Source organism: Scylla paramamosain, chromosome 48, assembly GCF_035594125.1.
Source record: "Scylla paramamosain isolate STU-SP2022 chromosome 48, ASM3559412v1, whole genome shotgun sequence".
Taxonomy (NCBI): domain Eukaryota; kingdom Metazoa; phylum Arthropoda; class Malacostraca; order Decapoda; family Portunidae; genus Scylla; species Scylla paramamosain.
This window is the reverse complement of record NC_087198.1, coordinates 3,351,863-3,370,977: the sequence shown is the minus strand read 5'-3', so window position 1 is coordinate 3,370,977 and position 19,115 is coordinate 3,351,863. Positions and strand designations below refer to the sequence as shown.

Below are 19,115 nucleotides of genomic sequence, written 5' to 3'. Positions count from 1 at the left end.
AACCTTCCTAAACCGTTTCCAATTTTTCCTAGCACACCAAACCTTTCTTAACCTCACCTAACCACACCTAAACTAACCTAACCCCACCTAACCTCATATTACCTTACCTATCTTTACCTAAGCATAACTAACTTCATCTAACAACACCTAAGCACACTTACTCTGAACTAAACTCAAAAAACCTTATTTATGGACACCTAACCTCAGCTAACAACACCTACCCTAACCTAGCTTCACCTTACCTAACCTATCCTCACCTAACATCTCTTAACATCTCAAGTAACCTGGTCTAACCTCTTCTTATCTCACTTAACTTTACCTAAACTCACCTAACCTCACATAAACTCACCAATTATCTCCTAACCTCTCCTAACCACAACTAACTATACATATCTATACCTAACTTCACCTAACCTCACTCAACCCAACCTGACCTCAACCAACCTCACATAAACACTTCTAAACACACCTAACCTCACATAACCTCACCTAATCTCTCTTAACCACTCCTAACCACATCTAACCTCACGAAACCTTACCTAACCTCTCCTAACGTCACCTAATCTCATATAAGCATGTCAAACCTCATCTAATAACATCTAACCACACCTAACCACACCTAACCTCTCCAAACCTCAGCTAACCTAACTTCGCCTCACAAAACTCACCTAATCGCACTTAGTCACACATAACTTCACCTAATGAGACCTCACAAAAGCTAATCTCATCTAACCTCACCTAACTACATCTAACCTCAATAACATAACTGTCCTCACTTACCCTCACCTATCCTTACCTAACTTCACCTAACCTAATTTAACAACACAAAAGCATAAATAACCACACCTAACATCAACTAACCATACAAAACGTCATCTAATATAATGTAACCTCATCTAATGTCAGCTAATCTCACCTAATCTCACTTAATATTACCGAACCTAAAACTAAACTAACCTAAGCTAAATTCACCTACCCACAGATAACCTCATCTAACCATCATTTAAACATATCTAACCTCACCTAATCTTCTCTAATATCATTTAACATCTCATAACACTCCTTACCTAATATAATAACACCTAACTACACCAAGCATTATCTAACCTCATCTAACCTCACCTAACCCTTAATAACCTCACCTAACCACACATAAGCACACAAAACTTCACCTAACCTCCTAAGAGCACACCTAACTTCCCATAACCCCACCTAACCACACATAATTTCAACTAACTTCACCTAACTTCATCTAAACAACTCCAACTAACCACACCTGACATCATATAACCTCACCTAACCTCATATAAGCACATCTAACCTCATTTAACTTCACCTAAGCACACTTAACCTCAACTAACCTCACCTAAACTCATCTAAGCATACCCAACTTCACCTAACCTCTCATACCCTTACCTAACGTCAGTTATGCACACCTAACCTCACTTAACCTCACCTAAGCACACCTAACATAACCTAACCTATCATAACCTCACCTAACCTCACTTAACCTTACCTAACCTCTCCTAACCACACCTAACGAGACCTATCCACACATAACCTAACCTAACTTCCTTTAACGAAACATGACCTTAATTAACATTACCTAAACTCTCCTAACCACACCTAACCTCACCTAACTACACCACTAACAGAAATATACTCACCTAAACTTATATAACATTAACTAACAACACCTGACCACACATAACCTCACCTAACCTCAACTAACCTCGCCTAACCCCACATTATCTCACCTACCTAACCTAATTTAACCTAACCTAACGATACCTAACTCACCTAAACTCTCTTAATGTAACTTCACCTAAATCACCTAAATTCACCTAATCAAACCTAAACTCACTAATCACACCTAACTACACCTAACCTCACCTAACCTCACCTAACCATACCTGACCTCAACTAACCTCACATAACCTCAGATAACCTCACCTAACCTCACTTATTTTTACCTAACCTCACCTAACCACTCCTAACCATACCTAACCATATGTAACACTTTGCCTATACTTATGTAACCTCACCTAACCTCAGCTAACCTCACCTAAACCTCACTTAACCTGACCGAACCTAAACTAACTTAACCTAACCTAACTTTACCTAAGTTCACCTAATCACACCTAACCTCACCTAGCCTGATCTGACCACACCTAACCTCAAATAATGTCTCCTAACCTTATTTAATCTCACTTAAACTCCTAAATTCTTCTAACTTCACATAACCAAACCTAACCTCACCTTAACTCACCTATCCACTCCTAACCTAACCCAACCTAACCTAACTTCAAGTAACAACATCTAACATTACCTAACCTCTCCTAACATCACCTAATCACACCTAACCTCACCTTGCCTATTCTCACGAAACCTCTCCTAACCACACCTAATCTCACCTAACCACCTATTTTTTCATAACCTCACCTAACCTCCCATAACTTGACCTAACCCCAACCAACCTCACCTTTTAACACCTAAGCTCATCTAACCTCTCTTAACCCCACTTAACCTCACAAAACGTCACTTATTCACAGCTAACCTCACCTAACCTCACATAACGTCATCTAACCTCAAGTATTGTGACCTAACCACACCTAATTTCACTTAACTTCATCTAACCTCTCCTAACCATACCTAATGTCAACTAAACTCTTCTAATCATACCTAACCACCTAAACTCACCTAACCTCATCTATCCTCACCGGACCACACCTAACCTTACCTAACAACTACCAACCTCACTTAACCTTACACAACCTTTCCTAACCACACCTAAGCACAATTGACATAACCTAAACCCATATAACCTCAAATAAAATCACCTAATGACAATTAAACATAACATCTCTCAACCTCATCCAACCTAACTTAATATCACCTCACGACACATAACTACACCTAACCTCTCCTAACGTTACTTAACCTCTCTTAATCATACCTAATTATCCTAGTCTCAACCTACCATCTCAAACTTCAGCTAATATCATCTCATTTCACATAACCTCACCTAACATTACTTAACCTCACTTAACCTCACCTAACTTCAACTATCCTCAAATAATCATTTATAACCTCACCTAACCACACCCAAGCTCACCTAACATTACCTAATCTCACCTATTATCACCTAACCATACCTGTAGGACAAAAGTAGCCTGGCTGAGCGCCGTCAAATGTTTAATTTCAACCTGATAAATATATCACAATAAGATAATTGATACTGACAATGTAATCCTGGCCAGTACAATAAATCAATAAACTCACAATGTTAATGATATAAATACACCACAAAACATGGCCCCAAAGCTGATAGTAGTAAAATATACCAGAGAAAAAGCGAAAATGTTGTACCAAATCCATGATCTATTTTCACCATGCACATGTATGTAAATAATAATCATTATACGGAAAGAAACATAATGCTGAAAGGTATACATAATTCAATGAGCCTACACCACTTTTGTCCTAAGCAGTGCTGGAGAGCCGCCTCAAATATGCACACTTGTCACCACTCGGACAGTTACCATGCTGCGTAACCTGAATCACGTCATAAATTCACACAACAATAAAAACCTGTGCTATTATCAAAACTAAACAAGTAACACCAATAGAGAATATTCATCATAACACTATCTCACCCAACACCGCGTAACTCTGTAACCCCACAGTAAAATACAACGTGAAAACATAGTAGTATAAATTATACATACATCACTGGTCCTATGGAGCCCAAAGCAGTCCTGAGATCACTTGCACTGGCCCCACACCCTGGCCACCTTGCTCCACCAAATCCAAGCGTTCAAGAGACGTAGTCACATGACATAAAACAGTAGTAGGATGAACGATCCACGGAGTGTACAGCGGCAGAACTGGCTCAGGTCTGCCTGACAGCCATCACAAAGACGCTTCCACGCCTGCGAACGAGCAAATGACGAACTACATGCATGGGGATCAATCCTTACAAGAAGCATAATTTCATAAATATCATACTCATGATACTATACCTAATATCACTTAAAATTACCTAAACACACCTAACCTCACCTAATCAGACATAACCTCAGCTAATATCACCTAACTTCACATATCCTCATCTAACCACACCTAACCCCACCTAACCTCATCTAACTGCGCCTAAACTCACCTAATCTTACCTAACCTTTCCTAACCACAAGAAACCACACCTAATCTCATTTAACCACACCTAACCTTATCTAACCTCAGTTATCTTTTCCTAACCACACTTAACTTCACTTAAACTCAAATAACCTCACCTATGTACATCTAATCACACCTGACCTCACCTATCGTTACTTAACCTAGCTTAAACTGTTGTAATCTCACATAACCTCACCTAAGCAAACCTAATCTAATAAGCACACCTAACTCCAGATAACCTCTTTTAATCTTCTCTAAGCACACCTAACCTCACCTAACCTCTCCTAACTTTGTTTTACCTAACCTAAGCACATCCAACCTCATTTAATCTCAACTAATCACAACTAACCTTATCTAACCTCACTTAAGCACACCTAACTTAATATAAATACAACTAATTTCACCTATCCTCACCTAACCTCACCTTACACCTAAAACATCTAATCTCACCTAGCCTTACCTAACGTCACTTATCCTAATCAAATGTCTCCCACAATCACCTAATCTCACTAAAACTTACCGCACTTAACGTCACTAAGCCTATCCACACTTAACCTCACTTAACCTCACCTAATATCAACTAACCTCATCTAACCACACCTAATCTCACATAAACTCAAATAACCACACATAAGCTCACCTAAAATAATCTGATCTATATATAGTAACAACACCTTATCTCAACTAACCTCACTTAACCACCCCTAGGCTAACCTAACCTCTCTTAACTACACTTATCCACACCTAACCTCACCTAACATCACATAAACTTTTCTAACCTTGGTTAAACACACATAACTTTATCTAAACACAAATAACCTCATCTAAAATCACCTAACCCACCGAATCTTATCTAACCTCACATAATGAAATCTAACTTCACTTAACATCACCTAACCTCATCTAACCACACTTAACCTCATCTAACCTCTCCTAACGTCTTCACCTTAGCTAATATAACCTAACCTTAGGAGGTAAACATTTCACGCAGGGAAGCCATAGAACGCTTGATTTCTGATCTTTCTAAAATTTCTGATTGGGGCAAAGCAAACTTGGTATTGTTCAATGCCTCAAAAACTCAATTTCTACATCTATCAACTCGAAACAACCTTCCAGACAACTATCTCCTCTTCTTCAATGACACTCAACTGTCCCCCTCTTTTACACTGAACATCCTCGTTCCGTCCTTTACTTATAATCTGAATTGGAAAGTTCACATCTCATCTCAAGCTAAAACAGCTTCTATGAAGTTAGGAGTTCTGAGACGTCTCGGCTAGTTTTTCTCACCTCCCCAGCTGCTAACTCCGTACAAGGGCCTTATCCGTCTATGTAGGAAGTATGCTTCACATGTCTGGAGGGATTCCACTCATACTGCTTTTCTAGACAGGGAGGAGTCAAAAACTTTTCGTCTCATCAACTCCTCTCCTTTAACTGACTGTCTTGAGCCTCTCTCTCACTGCCGCAATGTTGCATCTCTAACTGTCTTCTACCGCTACTTTCATACTAACTGCTCTTCTGATCTCGCTAACTTCATGCCTCCCCTCCTCCCACGACCTCTCTGCACAATACTTTCTTCTTTCTCTCACCCCTATTCTGTCCAACTCTCTAACGCAAGAGTTAACCAGTATTCTCAATCATTCATCCCTTTCTCTGGTAAACTCTGGAACTTCCTGCCTGCTTCTGTATTTCCACCTTCCTATGACTTGAATTCTTTCAAGGGGGAGGTTTCAAGATACTTATTCATCAATTTTTGACTACTGCTTTGACCCTTTTATGGGACTGGCGCTTCAGTAGGCATTTTTTTTTATTGGATTTTTGTTGCCTTTTGCCAGTGTCACTCCTACATAAGAAAAAAAAATGGTGGGGTTAGGTGATGTTAGGTGAGGTTAAGAGATGGTATGTGAGATTAGGTGAGATTTGGTGTGGTTAGGTGAGATTATATGAGGTAAGGTATGGTTAGGTGAGGATAGGTGAGGTTTCATGAGGTTAGGCCTTGTTAGATAAGGTTAGATGAGATTAAGCATGATTAGGTGAGGATAGGTAAGATTTAGGTTAGGTAATGTTAGGTGAGGTAAGCTGAAGTTAGTTTAAGTTAGGTGAAGTTAGTTGAAGTTAGGTATGGTTAGGTGAAGTTATGTGAGGTTATGAGAAGTTAGGTGTGGTTATGCGTGGTGAGGTGATATTAGGATAGACCGGATGAGGTTAAATGAGGTTAAGTATGATTAGGTGCTTTTAGGTGAAATTATGTGAGGTTAGAAGTGGTTAAGTGAGGTGAGGTGTAGTTAGTTTAGATTATAAGTAAAGGACAGACCGAGGATCTTCATTGTAGAAGTGTCATTGAAGAAGAGGGGATAGTTGTCTGGAAGGTTGTATTGAGTTGATAGCTGGAGAAATTGAGTTTATGACGCATTGAACAATACCAAGTTTGGTATTGTTCAATGTGTTTTGGTATTGTACCTGTGTCTACCACAGCAGCAATACAACGGTCAGAAAGGAAACTTGAGATGAAGTTACAGAGAGAAGGACAGAAGCCCTAGGTGGGTAGTTTGGAAATCAAAGCTTTGTGCAAGACTCTATCAAAAGGCTTTTATATTTCCAAGGCAACAGCAAAAGTTTCACCAAAATCTCTAAAAGAGGATGACCAAGACTCAGTAAAGAAAGCCAGAAGATCACCAGTAGAGCGGCCTTGATAGAACACATAATGGCGATCAGATAGAAAGTTGTGAAGTGACAAATATTTAAGAATTTTCCTGTTGAAAATAGATAAAAAAAAAATATATATAGATAAGCAGGAAATTAAAGCAATAGGAAGGTAGTTTGAGGGATTAGAACGGTCACCCTTTTTAGGAACAGGCTGAATGTAAGCAAACTTCCAGCAAGAAAGAAAGGTAGATGTTGACAGACAGAGCTGAAAGAGTTTGACTAGGCAAGGTGCAAGCACGGAGGCACAGTTTCGCAGAACAATAGGAGAGACCCCATTAGGTCCATAAGCCTTCCGAGGGTTTAAGCCAGCAAGGGCATGCAAAACATCATTACAAAGAATTTTAATACTTAGCATGAAGTAGTCAGAGGATGGAGGAGAGAGAGGAACAAGCCCAGAATCGTCTAAGGTAGAGTTTTTAGCAAAAGTTTGAGCGAAGAGTTCAGTTTTAGAAATAGATGTGATAGCAGTGGTGCCATATTGGTTGAAATAAAGGAGGGAAAAAGCAAAATTATTAGAGATATTTTTGGCTAGATGCCAGAAGTCACGAGGGGAGTTATATCTTGAAAGGTTTTGACACTTTCTGTTAATGAAGGAATTTTTGACTAGATGGAGAACAGACAGGCATGGTTCCGGGCAGAAATATAAAGTGCATGAGATTCTGGTGATGGAAGGCGTAAGTACCTTTTTGTGGGCCACGTCTCTATCAAGTACGAGTACAGCACCAGAACAAGCTGTGTTAAACCAAGGTTTAGAAGGTTTATATCGAGGAAAAGAGTGGGGATTGTACGCCTCCTTGCCAGACACTATCACCTCTGTTATGAGCTCAGCACACAAAGACGGGTATCTGACACAGAAGCAGTAGTCATTCCAAGGAAAATCAGCAAAATACCTCCTCATGTCCCCCCAACTAACAGAGGCAAAACGCCAGAGGCACCTTGGCTTAGGGTGATCCTGAGGAGGGATTTGAGCGATAGAACAAGATACAGATATGAGACTGTGATCGGAGGAGCCCAACGGAGAAGAAAGGGTGACAGCATAAGCAGAAGGATTAGAGGTTAGAAAAAAGTCAAGAATGTTGGGCGTATCTCCAAGACGGTCAGGAATACGAGTTGCAGCAATTTGTTGCACCAATTGCTCTAGGTCGTGAAGGATAGCAAAATTGAAGGTTAGTTCACCAGGAGGGTCAGTGAAGGGAGAGGAAAGCCAAAGCTGGTGGTGAACATTGAAGTCTCCAAGAATGGAGATCTCTGCAAAAGGGAAGAGGGTCAAAATGTGCTCCACTTTGGAAGCTAAGTAGTCAAATAATTTCTTATAGTCAGAGGATTTAGGTAAGAGGCATACAGCACAGATAAATTTAGTTTGAGAGTGATTCTGTAGTAGTAGCCAGATGGTGGAAAACTCGGAAGATTCAAGAGAGTGGGCACGAGAGCAGGTTAAGTCATTGCGCACATAAACGCAACATCCAGCTTTGGATCGGAAATGAGGATAGAGAAAGTAGGAGGGAACAGAAAAGGGCTACTGTCAGTTGCCTCAGACACCTGAGTTTCAGTGAGGAAAACAAGATGAGATTTAGAAGAGGAGAGGTGGTGTTCTACAGATTGAAAATTAGATCTTAGACCGCGAATGTTGCAAAAGTTAATGAAGAGAAAGTTGAAGGGGGTGTCAAAACACTTAGGGTCGTCGACAGAAAGGCAGTTCGACCTGGGGACATTTATGATCCCCTTCCCAGATGGGGAATCCGAGGCTGGTGTAAGACTCGCCATGACTGATAATTTTAAAAATTTTTGAGTGAAGGGTGTGTGTGTTATTAGGTGCTTGAAGTTTTGTGTGGAGGAAGAGAGTTGTCTTTAGAGGACGGAGGCAATGACTGCCCCCTTGTGTTGTGAGACACAAAGGGAAACGTTCAATGAGGTCACAGCTGGTTTAATGAAAAGTTCACAGCACCCCCTGAACAGTGCTTTAGACTCGCGGGGAGTAATTATTGTTTCGGCAGGTGTCTACCGCCTCCTCCTGTAACCTAACCTAACCTAACCTAAGTCACCCAACCTTACCTAACCTAACTTATCATTACCTAAGCTCACATAATCTCACCTAACCACACCTAAACTCACCTAACATCACCTAACCTTACCTAACCTTACCTACTTACTCACCTAATCACAGTTAACTTTTCTAAGCCAAACTAACATCACTTAATCATACCTAACAACACATAACTTCACCTATCCTCAGCTAATATCATCTAACCACACATAACATTACCCAACCTCACATAACTTCACCTAACCTTACAAAACCTCACCTAATCTCAATTCTCCTCACTTAACTACACCAAACTTCACCTAACATCACTTAACCACACCAAACTTCATCTAAGCTCACCTAACCTTCCCTATCCTCAACTAACATCCCTTAACCACACATAACGTCACCTAACCTCACCTAACCTCCCTTACCTCACCTTATCAAATCTAACCTTATTTAGCCTCATTTAACTTCATCTAACCACACCTAATCTTAACAAATCTCTCCTAACTACACCTAATCACGCCTAAAGTTACCTAACCACAAGTAACATCACCATTATATATTGATGAAACCCAAAAACTGAGTTTGAATAAGAAGCACGGTATTGCCATTTTGGAAATGTTTTGAAACCTGAAAACTGAGTTTCAACGAGAAACAGCGTATAGCAATTTTTAGCGATGGCTACGAAACCCGAAAAACGAGTTTGAATGAGAAACAGTGTACCGCTTTTTTTTTTTTTTTTGGTGGGGGAGATGCTTATGAAATCCGAAAACAAAGGTTGAATGAGAAACAGGTTATCGTTATTTTGGGAGATGCTTATGAAATCTGAAATCCGAGTTTGAATAAGAAACATACTATTGCCATTTTGGTAGATACTAATAAAACCCAAAAAACAAGTTTGAATAAGAAACAGTTTCGATATTTGGTGGAGTACTTGTGAAATCCGGAAACTAAGTTTGAATGAAAAACAACGTATCGCAATTTTGGGAGAAACCCGAAAATCAATATTGAATGAGAAACAGGGTATTGCCATTTTCAGAGATACTGATAAAACCCATGAACCCCCCAGAAGAACAGTTTCAATGAGAAACAGGGTATAGCAAATTTGGGAGACATTTATGAAAACTGAAAACCGAGTTTCAATAAAAAAAAAAAAAAATGGGGCCGCTTTATTGGGAGATAATGATAAAAACCCGAAAACCGAGTCTGAATGAGAAACATGGTATCAATATTTTAAGTGATGCTTTTGAATCCCGAGAATCGAATCTAAATGAGAAATATGGTATCGCAATTTTGGTAAATAATTATAAAAGCCGAAAACCAAGTTTGAATGACAAACATGGTATAGCTATTTTGGGAAATACTTATCAAACCTGAAAGACGAGAGTGAATGAGAAAAGTAGTATCGCCATTTTAGGATATACTGACGAAACCTGAAAACTGAGTTTGAATAAGAAACTGGGTATCGCTATTTTGTGAGATATTGATAAAACCTATGAACCCGAAAACTGAGTTAGAAAGAAAAACATAATATCGTAATTTTTGGAGATACCAATGAAATCTGAAAACGGATTTTGAATGAGAAAAAGGGGATCGCCATTTTTAGATATTCTTATAAATCCTGAAAACCGAGGTTGAATGAGATACAGGCTATCGCTTATGAAACCCAAAAACTGTGTTTGAATGAAAAACATGGTATCGCCATTTTGGGAGATTCTCATGAAATACAGGGACCGAGTTTGAAAGAGAAACAGGGCATCACAATTTTGAGACAAACATATGAAACCCAAAAACTGAGTTTGGATGATAAACAGGATATCACCATTTTGTGAGACACCTATGAAACCTGAAAACCGAGTTTGGATGAGAAACAGTGTATCACCATTTTGGGAGATACTAGTGAAACCCGAAAATTGAGTCTGAATGAGAATCAGAGTATTTCCATTTAGGGCGATACTTATGAAACTCGAGCACCTAAAAACATTCACTTTTTTTTTTTTTTTTAATGAAGAGTGTATCGCCATTTTGGGAGATACTCGTGAAATCCGAAAACTGAGTTTGAATGAGAAACAAGTTTTCGCTATTTTGGGAGTATCTGATGAAACAATGAACCTGTAAACTGAGTGTCAATTAAAAATAGTTTCGCCATTTTGAGAGGTACTTATAAAAACACGCAAAAATACACTGTATGAGACACGGGATATCTCCATTTTGGGAGACAATGATAAAACACGAAAAGTGAGTTTGAATGAGAAAGTGTGTATCGTCTTTTTAGGAGATATTTATTAAACACTAAAATCCAAATTTGAATGAGAAACAGTGTATTGATATTTAGGGTGAGGCTTATGAAACACATGAACCCGAAAACCAAGTTTAAATATAAAAATGCGTATCGCCATTTTTAGACATACTTATGAAACCCAAGAAACCGAGTTTTAATGAGAAACTGGGTATCGCCATTTTGAAAGATACTGATGAAACTCATGAACTCGAAAACCGAGTTTGAATGAGAAAGAGTGAAACGCCATTATAGATGCATATGAAACCCGAAACCCGAGTATGAATGAGAAATAGAGTATCACTATTTTAAGAAATAATGTTGAAAATGAAAAACCGAATTTGAATGAGAAACAGTGTATCTTTATTTTGTTAAATGCTTATGACACATTAAAACCGACTTTGAATAGTGAACAGGGTATCGCCATTTAAGGAGATGCTTAAGATAATCGAAAACCGAGTTTGAATGAGAAAAATGGTATCGCCTTATTAGGAGATACTTCTGAAAAACGAAAAACCGAGTTTGAATGCGAAACAGGTTATTGCCATTTTTGGAGATAATGATAAAATTTGAAAAAAACAGGATTGAAAGGTAAATAGCGTAAAGCTTTTTTCGGAGATGTTTATGAAACCCAAAAACCGACTTTCAATGAGAAGCAGGTTATCGCCATTTTAAGAGATACTGATGAAGCCAGAAAAGTGAGTTTGAATAAGAAACAGGGTATCGCCATTTTGGGATAATCTCATGAAACCCAAAAACCGAATCTGAATTAGAAACAGTGTGTCGCCATCTAAGGAGATAATTATGATACCTGAAAACCGAGGTTTAATGAAAAAGAGGATATTGCAATTTTGGGCAATGTTTATAAACACCAGAAAACCAAGTCTGAATAAAAAAAAACATGGTATTGCCATTTTAAGAGATACTTATGGAACCTATGAAATAAGTTTGAGTGAGATACATGGTATCAACATTTTTAGAGACAATTCTAAAATCACCTAACCACACCTAGCAACACCTAACCTAACATTACCTCACTTTTTTTTTTTGTAGGAAGGACACTGGCCAAGGGCAGCAAAAATCCAATAAAAAAATATGCCTTCTGAAATGCCAGTCCCATAAAAGGGTCAAAGCAGTGGTCAAAAATTGATGAATAAGTGTCTTGAAACCTCCATCTTGAAGGAATTCAAGTCATAGGAAGGTGAAAATACAGAAGCAGGCAGGGAGTTCCAGAGTACCTCAGGTGATGGTAGAGCTGGTAGTCCTGCATTGTGCACACCTCAGGAACAATCTGCCACGCCTCTGTAACCGCCACAATGTCTGCACAAGTAGAACTCACCGTCACAATTAACTCGTCCATCTTGTTGGCCAGAGATGTCGCATTGAATAAGAGGAGGGAGGGGAGACTGTACCACACACGAGGTACTTCAATGTGCCTGTATTCCTTCTTCCCCACCCTGCGGTCTACTTTGGCATTGGAGGTCACAACCTTAATGGGACGCACATGTTTCCCTCGACCCGCAGTTCCAAAATAGCTTCAGGGTCTTAAGGTACTTTATCACGTTGGGCGGCCTTTAACCTGATCCTCGCCTGCGACGCAGGAGGTAGTTGCGTTCGTACGTTTGCACTGGAGCACACATTACTTTTTATGTGTCAACACGCAATCGCTAAATGTGTGTGTGTGTGTGTGTTGCATGTGTTGTGTTGTGTGTGTGTGTATGTTGTGTGTGTGTGTGTGTGTGTGTGTGTGTGTGTGTGTGTGTGTGTGTGTGTGTGTGTGTGTGTGTGTGTGTGTGTGTGTGTGTGTGTGTGTGTGTGTGTCTGTGTGTATGTGTGTGCGTATGTGTATGTTGTGTGTGTATATGTGAGTCTGTGTGTATGTGTGTGTGTGTGTGTGTGTGTGTGTGTGTGTGTGTGTGTGTGTGTGTGTGTGTGTGTGTGTGTGTGTGTGTGTGTGTGTGGGTGTGTGTGTCTGTGTGTGTGTGTGTGTGCGTATGTGTATGTAGTGTGTGTATGTGTGAGTCTGTGTGTGTGTGTGTGTGTGTGTGTGTGTGTGTGTGTGTGTGTGTGTGTGTGTGTGTGTGTGTGTGTGTGTGTGTGTGTGTGTGTGTGTGTGTGTGTGTGTGTGTGTGTGTGTGTGTGTGTGTGTGTGTGTGTGTGTGTGTGTGTGTGTGTGTGTGTGTGTGTGTGTGTGTGTGTGTGTGTGTGTGTGTGTGTGTGTGTGTGTGTGTGTGTGTGTGTGTGTGTGTGTGTGTGTGTTCTGTGTGTGTGTGTGGCTCTGTGTGTGTTTTGTATATGTTATATGTGTGTGTGTGTGTGTGTTTGTGTGTGTGTGTGTGTGTGTGTGCGTGTGTGTGTGTGTGTGTGTGTGTGTGTGTGTGTGTGTGTGTGTGTGTGTGTCTCTGTGTGTGTGTGTTCTGTGTGTGTGTGTGTGTGTGTGTGTGTGTGTGTGTGTGTGTGTGTGTGTGTGTGTGTGTGTGTGTGTGTGTGTGTGTGTTGTGTGTATGTGTCTGTCTGTGTTGTGTGTGTATGAAGGAGGGGAGGTATGCAGTTAGCAAGATCAGAAGAGCAGTTAACATGAAAATAGCGGTAGAAGACAGCTAGATATGCAGCATTGCGGCGGTGAGAGAGAGGCTGAAAACAGTCAGTTAGAGGAGAGGAGTTGATGAGACGAAAAGCTTTTCATTCCACCCTGTCTAGAAGAGCAGTATGAGTGGAACCCCCCAGACATGTGAAGCATACTCCATATATGGACGGATAAGGCCCTTGTATAGAGTTGGCAGCTGGCGGAGACATCTCAGAACACCTAATTTCATAGAAGCTGTTTTAGCTACAGATGAGATGTGAAGCTTACCTTTACTTTTTCTTTTTTCCCTCCTCTATTTCAACCAGGTAACACCATTGCTATCACATTTTTTCTAAATCTGAACTCTTCGCTCAAACCTTTGCTAAAAACTCTACCTTGGATGATTCTGGGCTTGTTCCTCCCTCTTTTCTACCATCTGACTATTTCATGCCACCTATCAAAATTCTTCGCACTGATGTTTTCCATGCCCTCGCTGGCCTAAACCCTCGGAAGGCTTATGGACCTGATGGGGTCCCTCCTATTGTTCCCCGAAACTATGCTTCCGTGCTTGCACCTTGCATAGTCAAACTCTTTCAGCTCTGTCTGTCAACATCTAACTTTAATTCTTGCTGGAAGTTTGCCTACATTCACCTAACTTCTTAGAAGCTGTTTTAGCTAGAGATGAGATGTGAAGTTTTCAGTTCAGATTATAAGTAAAGGACAGACCGAGGATGTTCAGTGTAAAAGAGGGGGACAGGTGAGTGTCATTGAAGAAGAGGGGATAGTTGTCTGGAAGATTGTGTCGAGTTGATAGATGGAGGAATTGAGCTTTTGAGGCATTGAACAATACCAAGTTTGCTCTGCCCCAATCAGAAATTTTAGAAAGATCAGAAGTCAGGCGTTCTGTGGCTTCTCTGCGTGATATTTCTACCTCCTGAAGGGTTGGACGTCTATGAAAAGATGTGGAAAAGTGCAGGGTGGTATCATCAGCGTAGGAGTGGATAGGACAAGAAGTTTGGTTTAGAAGATCATTAATGAATAATAAGAAGAGAGTGGGTGACAGGACAGAACCCTGTGGAACACCACTGTTAATAGATTTAGGAGAACAGTGACCGTCTACCACAGCAGCAATAGAACGGTCAGAAAGGAAACTTGAGATGAAGTTACAGAGAGAAGGATAGAAACATTAGGAGGGTAATTTGGAAATCAAAGCTTTGTGCCAGACTCTATCAAAAGCTTTTGATATGTCCAAGGCAACAGGAAAAGTTTCACTAAAATCTCTAAAAGAAGATGACCAAGACTCAGTAAGGAAATCCAGAGGATCACCAGTAGAGCGGCCTTGACGGAACCTATACTGGCGATCAGATAGAAGGTTGTGAAGTGATACATGTTTAAGAATCTTCCTGTTGAGGATAGATTAAAAAACTTTAGATAGGCAGGAAATTAAAGCAATAGGACGGTAGTTTGAGAGATTAGAACGGTCGCCCTTTTTAAGAACAGGTTTAATGTAGGCAAACTTCCAGCAAGAAGGAAAGGTAGATGTTGACAGACAGAGCTGAAAGAGTTTGACTAGGCAAGGTGCAAGCACGGAGGCACAGTTTCTGAGAACAATTTCGGAGTATGAGTATTGTATGAGTATGTATGTATGAGTACATTATGAGTATTGTATGTTGAAATAGAGAGTGATACATGAAGAAATAATGAAATTAGTATATTAGTAATCGTGATTATATTGATATAATGAAGAAAGAGCAAAGTGAGTATAACAATAACTGTGAACATATTGAAATAGTGGAGAAAGACTAAAATATCGGTAGTTGTGAGTATACAGAAATATTGAAGAAAAAGTAAAATGAGTATCATGGTAATCTCGAGTACGTTGAAATCTGAAGTGAAGCATGCAAGAAGTGTTGAAGGGAGTATATTGGTAATTATGTGTATAGTGAAATATCGGTCAATGCATGTAGATTATGTAGATATGCGTAGACTATGAAATGTTGAAGTGAGAGTATTAAAAAAGAAATATATAAATGTAAACCGAAATGTAAACTGAAGAGAAAAAAAAAAGAAATGTAGAAAACAAAATGTATATATACTGTTGACGGAATCATATTTTGAAACAAATGAAATTATTATGCATAGAGAATTGTGTAAGACATATCGATGAAGATATATTGAAATTTCTATTAAGAATAACTGATGTATAATCGATATGTAGAACTAAAGTTGAGAAGGTTATGAAGTGAGGATAAGGAATATAAAATATTAAAGAGGAGGATTATGACTATCAAATATGAGGTACCTAAAAAAAAAAAAAAAAAAAAAACATATGTGGCTTACTGAAGTGATTGACTGGAAGGTGTCTATGCAAAAGATGAGTTAGATAGAGTTGAATGTTGCAAAATATAACTGCATTATATAGTTCTCGAAAACTGACGCATCAGATTATGGTAAATGACCCTTGTATGCGTCCAGCTTGTGCCTAGCGAACTTGCACACTTCCTTCTGGCCTACAGGCATGGCAGTGTAGAAGTTACTCCATCTAGGTGTATTTTTTTGTTCAGAGAGAAAAGGAGAAAGGTAGAAGTACTTGTTTATTTTATTTTATTTTTATTTTTTTTTATTTATTTATTTCTCTTTTTTTTTTTTTTTTTTTTTTTTTTTTGCAAATCCTGTCATGGATTAGTCGATTCAGAAGGATGGGGGACGCCCCAGATGCTTCGCTTCGACAAGTACCCACATGTGGAAAAGCTTGACCGTATACATAAGCAAGAATTTGTAATTATGTAAAATGGGACAACATTGAAATTAATAATAATAATAATAATAATAATAATAATAATAATGTATTGTAACCTCAAAGAACAAAAAAAAAATGTATCCTACCAATAAAGAAAAAAATAAATATGTATTGTAACTATAAAAACACAAATATATATATATATATATATATATATATATATATATATATATATATATATATATATATATATATATATATATATATATATATATATATATATATATATATATATATATATATACTGTAACCACAAAGAGACAAAAATAGATATATTTTAACCAGAAAGAAGAGAGGAAAAGAAATATATTGTAACCACAAAGAAGAGAGAAAAAAAATAACCACAAAGAAGAGAGGAAAAATGTTTTGTAACCACAAAGAAAAGTAAACATTAAAACAAGGAAAAAAACAAATGAGAGCCACGAAGAAAATAAAATATTAAAGCCGATAAGAAAAAAAAGAACATGGAAGCCACAAAGAATCGATTGAAAATGCAAAAGAAAAGTTGCTGGCATGCCACAAAGAAAAACTGATTAAATATATAACTGTTGATAGTCTTTCAATATGTGTTTGCTAAGTTATATGATTATTAAGCTGAAAAGCATTGCAGATAAACGCAGTACACGAATACATGGCGCGCTGTATTGTGAATAATGTGGAGGAGGTATAACGGTTCACGTGGAAATGTTTAAGTGTATCCTCGACAGTTCTTTATGATACTGCATGAGAAAAGGAAGCTTAATGCAATGATTTCGTCGAGAGATGACAACTAAATTAGTAAAAGAGTCTATGATAAATATTATATTCCTTGGTAGCTAAGGATGAACAGACAACGATCAGTGGGGTAGAGTGAAGATAAGGTATGTTAGCACAAGGGATATGAAACACTGCCTACAGATTAAACTGACACCACCACACAGAGAAATGAGAGCTACAGAAGAGCTTTAAGGTGAAACAAGGGAAACTAAATTGTTGAAGAACATCACAGTTAGCAGTAGAGAAGATACTTCAATGAAGATGATCACGATGAGAAGAATGATGAGTCAGACGACAAGATGAGCATATTTCAAAACGTTATATTCACCTGGTTGTGAGCAGGATGTGAGTGATTAATGATGAGCAAGACTTCAGGTCTAAACAGAAGTACGTAGCTTATGGTCTTTCCTTATCAGACTGTAAGCTTTGCCTTAGGGTGATTACTTCCCTGATGTACAAGGACTGAGCGTGACACCTCAATCCAAGAGGCTGATAAGTGGAACATTTTGTGCCTTGTATATGAAGATGATATGAACCCATGATAAAAAGCCAGCAATGTCACGGTATAGATAGTCTTGATCAGGTACACACCAATCTCATGTCAAGTTAGATCGAATGTAATTTCCTTCTAACAAGAGCTAAGAACAACATTTTAACATCACGGCTTTTTAAACATATATTATGATCTTTATTATCCGAGATAGAAAAGAAAATTACTCATTTGAAGGAAAGGAAAAAAAAAAAACACTGCACGCAACGCAGACTCAGATAATTTCATGCATAATTGCTTCAGTGTTGTATTTTCAAAAAGTGAGGAAGGAAAAGTTAATGTTAAATTTCCAATTAGTGATGTGCTTTAAATATTAGCGATCGTTCATCTTGTGGTAAAATGTCAAAATTTGCTACTTAAAATGGTTGAGAGAATATAAATGAGATGAAAATATTTGTGTCTATGGATAAAGGGAAGTCATTACTTATATATAAGATTCTGATATTGTCCAGTTGGCTATTACGTCCATTGCAGCAGTTCATATTGATCTTATGATGTGATTAAAACCATGATGAAGGTACATGCTTTTAGATAATTATTGTTGCTCCTTCTGCACATTATTTAAACACATAATGAAATGTTTATTCCTCTAAGAGATGAGATTCCTGCCGACACCTGATGTCTGCAGGATGACCTCCCTACCATTATTTCTTTATAAATATAAGTGTTTTCTGACTGCATCAGACTTGTAGTCATATTAAAAATACTCAGAACTGATTTTCCTGCCTTACGATATAACTATTGTAGAAAAATATGATTGATTTTTGATATCTCTTCTTCCTAGTCAAGATATTGAATTTTATATTTTGTTTTCGCCACAAAGGCTCTATTTCTAAACTCGGAAGTTATGAATTCTGCTAATATATGCCTTCCCAGGAGTTATGGATGGGTACTTTTGTCTCTACACAATGTAGAAATAACATGCACTTCCTGATAAAGGTATCAGCCACACAGGACATGGACAGGTACGACTGGCTGTTGACAATGCTGGCTGTTGGGATCACCCTGGTGTTCGTGGGCGTGGATGAGGGCCGCGCCGATGGCTCCTCTGGTTCCGGGAGCATGAAGCGGGTCTTCCAAACCCACACCCTGCGCCACATCCACGGATGAGGGAACGAACACCTAGCTAAGTAACCAGTCGCGGAAGGACACGCGAGCATAAGGAGGGAGGCGTGTTGTAACGCAAAAAAAAAAAAAAAAACAAGAAGAAAAGAAACACGTAACAAGAGAGAACAATTAAACAAAAATAAAAAAAAA

At 38.6% G+C, this 19,115-nt stretch overlaps 1 long non-coding RNA gene across 4 annotated transcripts in view; it reads right to left on the bottom strand.

Moving 5' to 3' along the window:
* LOC135095259 (uncharacterized) overlaps nucleotides 1-3,935 on the bottom strand; it is a 36,199-nt gene extending 32,264 nt beyond the window's left edge. Inside the window, exon 1 of one of the 4 annotated variants that reach the window (XR_010264179.1) lies at nucleotides 3,729-3,935. This is a non-coding gene — a long non-coding RNA (uncharacterized LOC135095259). The remainder of the gene's footprint in view (nucleotides 1-3,728) is intronic. The other 3 variants (XR_010264180.1, XR_010264176.1, XR_010264177.1) reach the window with 3 other exon arrangements.
* Between the last annotated feature and the right edge of the window lie 15,180 nt (nucleotides 3,936-19,115).